Here is a 13,942-nt window from a genome sequence, read left to right as displayed (position 1 = left end):
TTCCCAGGTGCTCTGTCTAGCCCACTGAATCTTGGATCTTTGTAAGTATACCCATATAAATAAATTCAGTATCAGTGTAAGTATAAAATTCACTGTATAAATTCAGTATAAGTATACCCATTTAGATAAATTTATCTAAATACCCATGTAGATAAAATCTATAAAGGATGCCCTTCTTTCCTTGATGTAACATGCCCAGAATCCACTCCTACATGCACCCACCTCCTGTAGGCTTTTGCTAATATAAATTAGCAAGGTATTCCTATTATATCTTGGTGTATAAGCCTCCTCCTCCTCCTGGATTTTTGAAATTGTCCTCCTAGACCAAGCTGAGGTCTGACTCAAAAGGAATAGTGAAAGTGGAGAAGGGAGAGAATTGGCTTTCCCTTGAAAGGTAACCTTCTCAGATGAAGTCTTCAAGTAAGAAAAGACCCACTTCATCAGATGGAGAAGAGGTCATTTCTGCTAGGAAGGGAAGCTCGTGGGGGAGAGCTGGGAAAAGGAGAATGCATGATCTTCCAAATCTTTCCACACGTCACTATGCAAACTTTTTATATGCTAACCTTCTCAAATCAAGCTCTAACTCTCAAGTAAAGGACATGATAAGGCTGAGAATTAAAGCTATTTTATTACATAATAATTTATAGGAACAGACCCTTTTTCTGATTTTTCAGGTACCTCAGCTGAAAAGAGATAAGATTTTTCTAAAAGAAAAGATTCTTTTAGAGAAGTTATAGAAAGCCTCTCATTTCTGACTATGCCTTGATCCAGGAATTTAAAACTCTAAGCCTATCTTATTTTTCTTTCATCTCTCCATAAAATGAAGGTCTTGATGTTAGTACCTTTGCTACTGCAAGGGGAGGCAAATCAACTGCCTCATGACTATGCTTTCTAGAAGAGAATGCAGAGACAGCAGAAGTGCAGCCTCTGAGTCCCCTGTGAATACATCTGCCAGAAGAGCCTAAGTTCATATTTGCACCAGGGAGGTCTGAGGAAGTCTGATAAAGTAGCCTTAACTTCCCAGTACCCACCATGCAGCAAAGCCTGCTACAAAGGAGCCTGAGATAAGGTAGAGTGAACCTGTGTGCACCATCAGCTACAGGAGGCAAGACTTAAAAATCAGGGAAATTCACATTAAAAATATGAACCTAATCAGAACGTCTGATAAATAGGGTTCACAAACTCACATGGTAACAATTGAGAAGGCTGAGTGACATCTGCCATGTGCTTGAGACTCCTAATTGCTTCTTACATCTGCTCTCTTCCATTTGACCATTCCTTGTTGCCCCTTGAGTTCATGATCTCCTCTCTAATCCCTTAGTCAATACTTATCAGAGGGGCAGCGTCTGTGGCTTAGTGAGTAGGGCGCCGGCCCCATATGCCGAGGGTGGCGGGTTCAAACCCAGCCCCGGCCGAACTGCAACAAAAAAATAGCCGGGTGTTGTGGCGGGCGCCTGTAGTCCCAGCTGCTCGGGAGGCTGAGGCAAGAGAATCGCGTAAGCCCAAGAGTTAGAGGTTGCTGTGAGCCGTGTGACGACACAGCACTCTACCCGAGGGCGGTACAGTGAGACTCTGTCTCTACAAAAAAAAAAAAAAAAATACTTATCAGAGAATGCCCAGGGTAAAAATAGGGCTGATCCATACCAGTGTTTCTGGAATTTCTCTCTGCTGAGTCCTTGAAGAATGAATTCACGGGCTACATAAGTAAGTGACAGGACAAAGTTTATTGATGGAAAGGTTGATAGACTGATAAAGCAAAAGAGGGGGAACAGAACTTCTGATAGCAGATGTGGTGGAATCCAAGTGGGAAGCCTCCTTGTGTCCACTGTCTAGGGGTTTAAATATTACTTTTCCTATCCTGTGGGCAGAGGATTTTGAAAAGTATGTCACAATTGGCCAGAGGTCTGGGGACAGAAAATAATCCTAAAATTGGCAAAGGAATGCAGTTCTTGCCCCAGGCGAGGGAGGTGTGTGTGTGCGCGCGCGTGTGTGTGTGCGCACGTGCGCGCGTGCATGCATGCACCCTCTGCTTCAGGAGGAACCACCTAGAACTAGTCAGGCTGTTTTTCTCAGAACCTTGCTGGAGCCCAAAGGATACAGCCTGGAAAGGGCCTGTTTGTGCCTAAAGGGGAAAGGCCTATTTGTGCCTTAAAGTCTGTGATGAGACTGATATCTGAGCTCATTCAGGCTTAGAAAATAGGTGGAACCCTGTATCACCAGGACAATAAATGTCTTTTGAAGAGGGAGATTTTGCTTCCATCCCCCAAACCAGCCAAACTTTCCAGGAGTAATTTTACAAGTTCTCTAGCCAATAGGGAGAATTTTCTGGCTCCGTCAGGAGATAAAAATTCAACAAGAGGGAAAAAGAATAACTGCTCTGGGATAGAAGCCTTTGGACAGTACAGGGCAGCTTCTTTCTCAGGAAACACCCACAGTCATGAAGGCCTCTCCTTTAATACTTTGTCACCTGATAGCCCTGAGACCTCCATCTCTAGGCCTTGCTTCTGACCTCTCCTGGCCTCGAATCTTATTCCTGTCTCAACACCTCCTGCAATCCAACCTAGATAAGCACTAAGAGGAGAGGCCTAAAAGTCTTCCTCCAAGACAGCAGAAACATTTTGCTGGTGACTATGACGGTTTTAAAATATATCCACAAATTCTTTGACAATTCTCCCCTCAAAAAGTGGGGCCTAATTCTTCTCCTCTTGAGTGTGGCCCAGAATTATTTACTCCTTTCTGAAAAATAAAATGTGGTAGAAACAATAGCATATGACCTCAAGCTGAGGTTATAAAATGCACGGTGGTTTCCTCCTCGCTCTTTCTCCTGGGCTACTCAATCTTGGGGAAGCCAGGCACCACATTATGGATATTCAAGCAGTCCATGGAGAAGAACTGAGGCCTCTTGCTGACAACTAGCTCCTTGTGAGTGAACCTGTCTTGGATGTGAATCTTCCAGTGCCAATAAGGCTTTTGGATAATGGCAGCCCTTGTCAAAGTCTTAACTGCAACCTCATGAGAGACCCTGGGCAACGCTATTCCCAATTCTTGACCCACATGAACTGTGAGATGATATATATGTTTGCTGGTTTTTTAAGCTACTAAGTTTTGGGCTAAGTTTTTACACAGTCATACATAAATAACATGGTGACTTAGAGACACCACCACCTCTTTTGTTATTCAAGGTATGGGCATGAGAATTATGAGCCAAACAGGAGGGAACAACCTATGGCCATCAATGAGGAAGATATTCTTAGGCACTGTGACAGCCCTGCTGTGTGATCTGGCTAATTGACACCACTAAATTTATAGGGAACTTTGGTACTTACAACGAAATATCTCATAAACATTTCTTCACATTTTCTTTCCAACAATTCTATGGAGCAGAAAGGCAGAAATTGTCTTCTCCAATTTAAAGATGAGAAAACTCAGGCCTGGAGTTTCATTTTTCAAATGGCTAATATCTGATAAAGCCAGAATTTGAATTGAGGCCTCTCTTATTCCACATCTGGGTTATCATCATGCCTTCTTAAAAGTGCAATTCCTGTTACATGGGTCAGTTAGATTTGATTCAGCCTATTTAATGGTAAGAGATGATATTGACAAAGTGCTTGGTGTATGATAAAGTACTCATTCAACAGAATACCGAGTGCTGCAAGATAGAGATGAAAAAGGCCAGGCCCTTCTTTGAAGGTACTTGGGTGAGGGTAATAAAGTAGATTATGCTTTATATGCTACAAGGATTGCCTGGAAAAGTTGGCAGCTCTGATTACAAAAAAAGAAAAAAGATTCCTAGTCAAAATACGGATAGGCCAGGCAAACTAAGGCCAGGGTGGGATGCCCAGGGCCTTTATGGATCAATGCTCTATCCCTCCTCAAGTTCATGAGTGGCATGCTCTCATCCCAGAAACCTTGCCCAGAGCTGGCATCTACAGAACAGGAAGAAAACAGTGAATATTAGAAATACCCTATTTTTCAATTTAGCCAATAATTATTACTTGGATCTAAAGTGAGTTAGATTCTTACTAAGGTATAAGAATCAGCCAGGATATCGTAGAAGAATATCCAGGATATCCAGAAGACCTGGATATCCAGGTCTCACCTGGAATGAGACCCTACTTTTGTGTGGGTTACCCAGGAAATAACTATATTAAAATCACTTTCCAGAGTTCATAGATCTTGGGATAGAAGGAGGCCTGAGGAAGAGGTGGAGTGGAATAGTTCTTGTGGCCTACAGAGAGAAGATGAGGATGTTGGCAGTAGAGAATAGTTTCTGTGACACCAAATGCTTCCCAGTAGGGTGTCCAGAAGCCCATGGTACCACCTTTTGCTGAGGAAGGAATGAGAACTGCCCCGAGTACCTGGGTCCTGCACAAGCACAGAGGATGGTCTCTTTCTGTTTGATTGCTCTTCTCCCTTGTTTTATTTTCTATGGATCACCAAATTCCTGTCATTCTTTGTGTGCAACACCCATTAAACCTAAACTATTATCCAAGACAAAGAAAACATCAGTTCTGGGGACATATGCCAATAACAAGTACATGACCTTCTCTTGCTGGGGCACTGATATTTTTAAAGCAACAAATGCGTGATATCAAATGTCCTATCAAGGCTCCCTAACTAAGCAGATCCAACAATTGTCCTGGAGAAAAAGCAAGCTGGGAAGTGCCCCTGAATGATTGTGGGATGCTGACCAAAACAGAGCATCAAATTCCTTTCCTTAATCAAGAAGGCAGGGGGTAGGGTGTATGTGTATGTGTGTGTGTGTGTGTGTGAGAGAGAGAAAAATTGAGAGTGAGCAGCTTGTCCTGGCACTGGTAACCCACTCTTGTCCCCTTACAGACATGGTTGAGGACTGTTGGACTTTTATTCACCCCTATAAAAACACAAGACATAACAAAGCTTTTCTCCAAGGCACATTCCACCCAGAGGTCTTTGCCCCAGTGAAAAACGTGGACTATTTCCCCACACACACCTGCCATGGGCCTCTGGGAGATGACAGCCCCCTTTGGCTATGTGAGTCATGGAGCTCAGTGCCAGGGCTTATAGGCAGAGGGGGCTCCTTGGTGGCTGGCCAGGGAATCGAGGCCTGAGCAGGTGGCACTGGGCCTGCTGAGCTCCCCGTCACCACCCCAGCAGCTTCCTCTGCGGGCCACAGCCCCAGGGTACCCTGCTTCTGATTCTTTGTTTTTCATCAGCAAGTGAAGGCAAAGTGGAGGAAAGGGAAATGTGATCTCCAGTGAATTGCGATATTTTGCTTTCTCTAATCCTATTCAGGTGATGACTGTAGCAAAAAGGAAAAACAGGCCAACATGCGGGATGGACATAAACCCTGATTATTACCCTGATGAATGCACCTTGGCTGAATTGAAGTCAAGTCCCAATGATGCATTATTAATGGGTCTCAGCTTCCCACATGGTGTTGGAGATGGGACTCACGTGGTGTGGGAGGGGGTAGCCATGGGAGGGTCCCTCCTCAGAGAGGAGCTGGGTCGAGGGTGCAGGCAGCCTCTGAGACTGTCCCAGACCACAGCTTCGCTGAATGCCAGCATCCCCACCAGGACTGCCTATGGCACACCTGTGCACCCGAGAGCTCCTCTTCTCTCAGGGCTGGGCTACAGGTGATTTATTCTCTCCTGGAGCCTCTCCACGGCTGGACTTGGGGAGAGAGCGTGGGGGGACCATGCTCCGTCTTCTCCGTTCTCCACTGGAGGACTCCCCAGTGAGGAGAGTTGAAAACACTGTCTTGCATGAAAAATACGCCTTTGCCTTTGCTCTTTTGAAGAGCTCAGAGCACCTAGCAGACAGGATGTTCTTCACCGGCAACAACTCCCTGAGGCTGAGGTAGGTTTTGATCCCCTTTTCCATTTTTTTTTAATAGATGAGGAAATGACAGCCCAGAGCAATAGATGTCTGTGAGTCATCTGGCAGCAGCAGAGGCTGAGCTGGGGTAACAGGAAGCAGCAGGAAGAGCTGATGTGGTAAGAGTCCTTCATGGAGGCAGAAAATCTCTGGGCCAATCCCATGCCTGTCACTACAGGCACGTGAAAGAGAGCCTGACAACTTAAAAGTCCTAGTCTATGTTGTACCCTTTCCCAGAAGCTGGGCAACTAGTGGGTTTAGTTGCCTATTTTAACTAGCAAACGGGTTCCCCTCTACAAAGATACTACAATGTCATGTAGAAATGTCACTGCAGCTCTACCCAAGCAGTTGCAAAGCAAAGAAGTACTGCTTCTCGGAGGGTGTAGTCCTACTGAGCTCAGGAAACAGAGGCAAAAATTCTGTCAGATGTCTCTGAGAGATTTCCAGATTTTTCTGTAAAATGGATGGAACAAAGAGAGAGATCCATGCTTCTGAGTCTCAAGTTTTGTCTTTGTGGTGGACTCCCAGTTGGGTGACATTGATTAGTCACTCATCTAATTTTGGTGCAGATCCTTGCTAACCTGTCTCACTGCCTGCAGTCTTTCTTTCATCATACTACAGCAAGAATGTTCTTTTGAAAAACCAAAATCTTGGGGGAGAGACAAGATGGCGGACTGAAGCCAGCTTTCAACAGAGGCTCCCGTCCAGAAGGAGAGTTAAGGGACAGGAATTTAGTAAGTATCCTGGTGGATTTGAGCCACACCAAGAGAGAAGGTTGAAGAACGCACATCAACACCTCTGAGGCAAGCTGTGATCACAAGGACACAAACAAAAGGTACAAAATCCACCACTAAGCGGACGGAAGTCCCCCTCCTGCATGAGACCGGCTCAAGAGCCCCACAATTAAACAAACGGGCAGAAATTAAAGGCCCTCCCACTACACTCCACAGGAGAGACCTTCTAAAAACTGGACCTACCTCCCCTACTAGGGTGCCATGGCATTCTCCTGCCAGGCATAAAACTGTATATAAAACTTTAAAAATCCTTTGCCGACAACCCTGAATCCCCAAAACTCCCCTCCCACTCACTGAGGTCTGGAGGCCTGTCCCCCAGGAGTTTGGATTCTTGGGTGATTTCTCAAGGGGAGTGGACAGTCCCCAAGCTGCAACTGGTCAGCGCTGACTCTGAGGCACGCGAGTGTGGAGAGGGCACCGGGCTGAGGGGGAGTCACGCCTCGGCGGCACTTCCCTGCGGTGCAGTGCAGCAGCCCTCCCCATGCATCAATACAGCCAGGCATAAAACTGAATGAAGCTCTAGCTTCCCCGCTGAGCTCTCAGCACTCCCCCCCACTCTCACTCGGGGTCTGGGGGCCTGTCCCTCAGGAGTTCGGATCCTTGGGTGATTTCTCGAGGGGAGTGCACAGTGCCTGAGCCGCGACTGGTCAGCGCTGACTCTGAGACATGTGAGGGAGGAGAGGGCACTCGAGGAGAAGGCACTCGGCTGAGGGAGAGCCACGCCTTGGCGGAACTTCCCTGCAGTGCGGTGCAGCAGCCCTCCCCAGGCAACAATACGGCCAGGCATAAAACTGAATGAAACTCTAGCTTCCCCTCACTCTCACTCGGGGGTCTGGGGGCCTGCCCCCCAGGAGTCTGGATTCTTGGGAGATCTCTCGAGGGGTGTGGACAGAGCATAAACTGTGGCCACTCAGTGCTGACTCTGGCGCGCGAGACAGAGGAGAAAAGGGTCGGCTGGGTGCCCACACCAGAGTGGCAGTTCCTGGAGGCAAATCAACAGCCGTTTTATCTTTAACAGCAAAACGGCTCACTTCTGGATATTCTGAAGCCACACCCCCTGTCTCCCTGGGCAACCAGAGGAGGCCACCAGTGAGCAAAGAATTTGCCTGATGCTGCTCACAAACCCGGGAAGCTTCCAGAGAGGTAATCGGACACAAACCTCCAGCAGCAAAGACGTTTGAACTCAGAACAGCCCGTCTTCTGTAGGCGATTTTAGCAGAAACAGAGACAGAACCCTGCAAAGTTGTCTGTTCTGTTCTGTTCTGTTAGCAACATCAATCAGGGATGGGGCTAAGCCTGAGTGATCACCTCCCTCCCACCACCTGCATCAAGCATTCAAAGATGTCAGGCCCCATCTCCTCCTGCTAGATAGCGGCAGACTGCAGGGGCCTGGCAGACTTCCTTGCAATTCAGGCAGGTGCAAACCCCTGGAGTATCTGTTCACTACAGGCAACTGGGTTAGCCATCTGCAGAGATACCAGTGACTGGGTCCAACGGAGGGGCAAAGTGGGGAAGGAGACATCAACCTTCCCAGACTGATCTATTTGCTAGGTGGCTCCTCCTGACTCCACGCAGCACTGGAGTAAGCCATATCAGAGGAGTCACCAGACCCCTGTGATCTAGTCCCCAGAGACCTCTTGAACTCTCCCACCCGAGACAGGTGCCAATTGAGACAATCGATTTGGACCTTTTGAACTGAACTAATAGACTGAGGACTTTTCAGGCGGTGCCCTGGGTATGCGGTTGTAGGAAGGTTTGATTTTCCTTTTCCAACTGGTGCCAGAGGTGGGCGGGTGGGGTGACTTAATTGCTGGTTTTTCCACACAGCTGAGACTTCAAGCCAGAGTAAACGTTACAATAGGATCAAACAGAAACCAGCTGAAAACAAGGCAGAACCACTTTGCCCCACCACACAAGACAGAGCCCCAGTTTCTCAGGCCACAACACTGTACGGGCCCTCGATAAAGCCCCAGGGGAAAAATCAAAGGGAGCAAAATAACCATGGGGCGGAATCAGCAGAAAAACTCTGGTAACATGAATAACCAGAATAGATCAACCCCCCCCCCAAGAAAAGATACGGCAGATGTGATTGAAGATCCCATTCATAAACAACTGGCTGAGATATCAGAAATCGAATTCAGAATTTGGATTGCAGACAAGATTAATAAAATGGAATTAGGAATTTGAGGAGAAATTCAAAAGTTGTCTCAAGAATTTAACGAATTTAAAGACAAAACCACCAAAGACTTAGACACACTGAAGCAAGAATTTACAGCCCTCAAAGATATGAAAAATACAGTAGAATCCCTCAGCAACAGAATGGAGCAAGCAGAAGAAAGGATTTCTGACATTGAAGATAAAGTCTTCGAACGCTCCCAATCTCTCAAAGAGGAAGAGAAATGGAGAGCAAAAACGGATCACTCACTCAGAGAACTCTCAGATAATTCAAAGAAAAGCAACATACGAATAATTGGGATTTCGGAGAATGATGAAGTGGCCTCGAAGGGCACAGAGGCCCTTCTGCATGAAATTATGAAAGAAAATTTTCCAGACATGCCTAGAGAATCTGAAATTCAGATAGCAGACAGCTTCAGAACCCCAGCACGATTCAACCCCAATAAGTCATCCCCCAGGCAAATCATAATTAGCTTCACTAAAGTTAACATGAAAGAGAAGATTCTCAAAGCAGCCCAGCAAAAAAAAACTATTATGTACAAAGGAAAGAATATTAGAATAACTGCAGATCTCTCTGCTGAAACTTTTCAAGCCAGAAGAGGGTGGTCATCAACTTTTAATCTCCTAAAGCAAAATAACTTTCAACCCCGGATCTTGTATCCAGCTAAACTGAGTTTCATTTATGATGGAGAAATTAAATACTTTAATGACATCCATATGTTGAAAAAATTTGCCATAACCAAACCAGCTCTTCAGGATATTCTCAGACCTATCCTCCATAATGACCAACCCAATCCTATACCACAAAAGTAAACTCACTTAGAAACTTCAGATCAAACTCCAACTTCCAGATCAAACTCCAAAGGATTAAAAATGTCCACTTGACCTTTGAAAAACTCAATACCCAAAATTCCACCAGACTTATCAATACTCTCCATTAATGTGAATGGCTTAAACTGTACTCTAAAGAGACATAGGTTAGCTGACTGGATACAAAAACTCAAGCCAGATATTTATTGCATAGAAGAGTCACATCTTAACTTAAAAGACAAATACAGACTCAGAGTGAATGGATGGTCATCCATATTTCAGGCAAATGGTAATGAGAAAAAATCAGGTGTTGCAATTTTATTTGCAGATACAGTAGGCTTTAAACCATCAAAAGTAAGGAAGGACAAGAATGGCCACTTCATATTTGTTAAGGGTAATAATATGAGATCTCAATTATTAATATCTATGCACCCAATCAGCATGCACCTCAATTTATAAGAGAAACTCTAACAGACATGAGTAACTTGATTTCCTCCAGCTCCATAATCGTTGGAGATTTCAACACTCCCTTGGCAGTGTTGGATCTATCCTCCAGCAAGAAGCTGAGCAAAGAAATCTTAGATTTAAACCTAACCATCCAATATTTAGATTTAGCAGACATCTACAGAACATTTCATCCCAACAAAACTGAATACACATACTTCTCATCAGCCCACGGAACTTACTCCAAAATTGACCACATTTTAGGTCACAAGTCTAACCTCAGTAAATTTAAAGGAATAGAAATTATTCCTTGCATCTTCTCGGACCATCATGGAATAAAACTTGAACTGAGTAACAACAGGAATCTGCATACTCATACAAAAACATGGAAGTTAAATAACCTTATGCTGAATGATAGCTGGGTCAGAGATGATATGCTGAATGATAGCTGGGTCAGAGATGAGATTAAGAAAGAAATTGCCAATTTTTTGGAACAAAACGACAATGAAGACACAAACTATCAGAACCTCTGGGACACCGCAAAGGCAGTTCTAAGAGGGAAATTTATAGCACTGCAAGCCTTCCTCAAGAGAACATAAAGAGAGGAAGTTAACAACTTAATGGGACATCTCAAGCAACTGGAAAAGGAAGAACATTCCAACCCCACCCCAGTAGAAGAAAAGAAATAACCAAAATTAGAGCAGAATTAAATGAAATTGAAAACAAAAGAATAATACAACAGATCAATAAATCAAAAAGCTGATTTTTTGAAAAGGTCAACAAAATAGATAAACCTCTGGTCAACCTAATCAGAAAAAAAAGAGTAAAAATCTCTAATCTCATCAATCAGAAACAACAAAGACGAAATAACAACAGACTCGTCAGAAATTCAAAAAATCCTTAATGAATATTACAAGAAACTTTATTCTCAGAAATATGACAATCTGAAGGAAATTGACCAATACTTGGAAGCATGCCACCTTCCAAGACTTAGCCAGAATCAAGTGGAAATGTTGAACAGACCCATATCAAGTTCAGAAATAGCATCAACTATACAAAACCTCCCTAAAAAGAAAAGCCCGGGACCAGATGGTTTTATATCAGAATTCTACCAAACCTTTAAAGAGGATTAGTACCTATATTACTCAACCTGTTCCAAAATGTAGAAAAAGAAGGAAGACTACCCAACACATTCTATGAAGCAAACATCACCCTGATCCCCAAACCAGGAAAAGACCCAACAAGAAAAGAAAATTATAGACCAATATCACTAATGAATATAGATGCAAAAATATTCAACAAGATCCTAACAAACAGAATCCAGCAACACATCAAACAAATTATACATCATGACCAAGTTGGTTTTATCCCAGGGTCTCAAGGCTGGTTCAATATATGTAAATCTATAAATGTAATTCAGCACATAAACAAATTAAAAAACAAAGACCATATGATTCTCTCAATTGATGCAGAAAAAGCTTTTGATAATATCCAGCATCCCTTCATGATCAGAACGCTCAAGAAGATTGGTCTACAAGAGACTTTTCTTAAACTGATAGAGGCCATCTACAGCAAACCCACAGCCAATATCATGTTGAATGGAGTTAAATTGGAATCATTTCCACTCAGATCAGGAACCAGACAAGGCTGCCCATTGTCTCCATTGCTTTTCAACATTGTAATGGAAGTTTTAGCCACCGCAATTAGGGAAGAAAAGGCGATCAAGGGTATCCATATAGGGTCAGAAGAGATCAAACTTTCGCTCTTCGCAGATGATATGACTGTGTATCTAGAAAACACTAGGGACTCTACTACAAAACTCCTAGAAGTGATCAAGGAATATAGCAGCGTCTCAGGTTACAAAATCAATATCCATAAATCGGTAGCCTTTATATACATCAACAACAGTCAAGTTGAAAAAGCAGTGAAGGACTCTATCCCATTCACAGTAGTGCCAAAGAAGATGAAATATTTGGGAATTTACCTAACAAAAGACGTGAAAGATCTCTATAAAGAGAACTATCAAACTCTAAGAAAAGAAATAGCTGAAAATGTTAACAAATGGAAAAACATACCATGCTCATGGCTGGGAAAAATCAACATTATCAAAATGTCCATACTACCCAAAGCAATATATAATTTCAACACACTCCCTATTAAAGCTCCACTGTCATATTTTAAAGATCTTGAAAAAACAATACTTCGTTTTATATGGAATCAGAAATAACCGCGAATAGCCAAGACATTACTCAGAAATAAAAACAAAACAGGAGGAATCACGCTACCAGACCTCAGACTTTACTACAAATCGATAGTGATCAAAACAGCATGGTACTGGCACAAAAACAGAGAAGTAGATATCTGGAACAGAATAGAGAACCAAGAGATGAATCCAGGTACTTACCGCTATTTGATCTTTGACAAGCCAATTAAAAACATTCAGTGGGGAAAAGATTCCCTATTTAACAAATGGTGCTGGGTGAACTGACTGGCAACCTGCAGAAGATTGAAATTGGACCCACACCTTTCATCATTAACTAAGATAGACTCTCATTGGATTAAAGATTTAAACTTAAGATATGAAACTATAAAAATACTAGAGGAGAGTGCAGGGAAAACCCTTGAAGAAATTGGTCTGGGCGAGTATTTTATGAGGAGAACCCCCCGGGCAATTGAAGCAGCTTCAAAAATACACTACTGGGACTTGATCAAACTAAAAAGCTTCTGCACAGCCAAGAACACAGTAAGTAAAGCAAGCAAACAGCCCTCAGAATGGGAGAAGATATTTGCAGGGTATATGTCTGACAAAGGTTTAATAACCAGAATCCACAGAGAACTCAAACGCATCAGCAAGAAAAAACCAAGGGATCCCATCGCAGGCTGGGCAAGGGATTTGAAGAGAAACTTCTCTGAAGAAGACAGGCGCATGGCCTTTAGACATATGAAAAAATGCTCATCATCTTTAATCATCAGAGAAATGCAAATCAAAACTACTTTGAGATATCATCTAACTCCAGTGAGACTAGCCTATATCACCAAATCTCAAGACCAGAGGTGTTGGCGTGGATGTGGAGAAAAGGGAACACTTCTGCACTGCTGGTGGGAATGCAAATTAATACATTCCTTTTGGAAAGATATATGGAGAACACTCAGAGATCTAAAAATAGATCTGCTATTCAATCCTGTAATTCCTCTGCTGGGCATATACTCAGAAGACCAAAAATCACAACATAACAAAGATATTTGTACCAGAATGTTTATTGCAGCCCAATTCATAATTGCTAAGTCATGGAAAAAGCCCAAGTGCCCATCGATCCACGAATGGATTAATAAATTGTGGTATATGTACACCATGGAATATTATGCAGCCTTAAAGAAAGATGGAGACTTTACCTCTTTCATGTTTACATGGATGGAGCTGGAACATATTCTTCTTAGTAAAGTATCTCAAGAATGGAAGAAAAAGTACCCAACGTACTCAGCCCTACTATGAAACTAATTTGGGGCTTTCACATGAGAGCTATAACCCAGTTACAACCTAACAATAGGGGGAAGTGGGAAAGGGAGGGTAGGGAGGGGGGTGGTGGGTAGAGGGAGGGGGATAGGTGGGATCATACCTGTGGTGCATCTTACAGGGGTATTTGCGAAACTTGGTAAATGTAGAATGTAAATGTTTTGGCACAGTAACTGAGATAATGCCAGGAAGGCTATGTTAACCATTGTGATGAAAATGTGTCAAATGGTCTATGAAGTGAGTGTATGATGCCGCATGATCATATCAATGTATACAGTTATGATTTAATAAAAAAAAAAAAGAAAAAAGAGAGTAAAAAAAATTAAAAAGGAAAAAAAAAGAAAAA

Source organism: Nycticebus coucang, chromosome 2, assembly GCF_027406575.1.
Source record: "Nycticebus coucang isolate mNycCou1 chromosome 2, mNycCou1.pri, whole genome shotgun sequence".
NCBI lineage: Eukaryota > Metazoa > Chordata > Mammalia > Primates > Lorisidae > Nycticebus > Nycticebus coucang.
The sequence above is the reverse complement of the archived record's forward strand: the minus strand, read 5'-3'. Positions refer to the sequence as shown.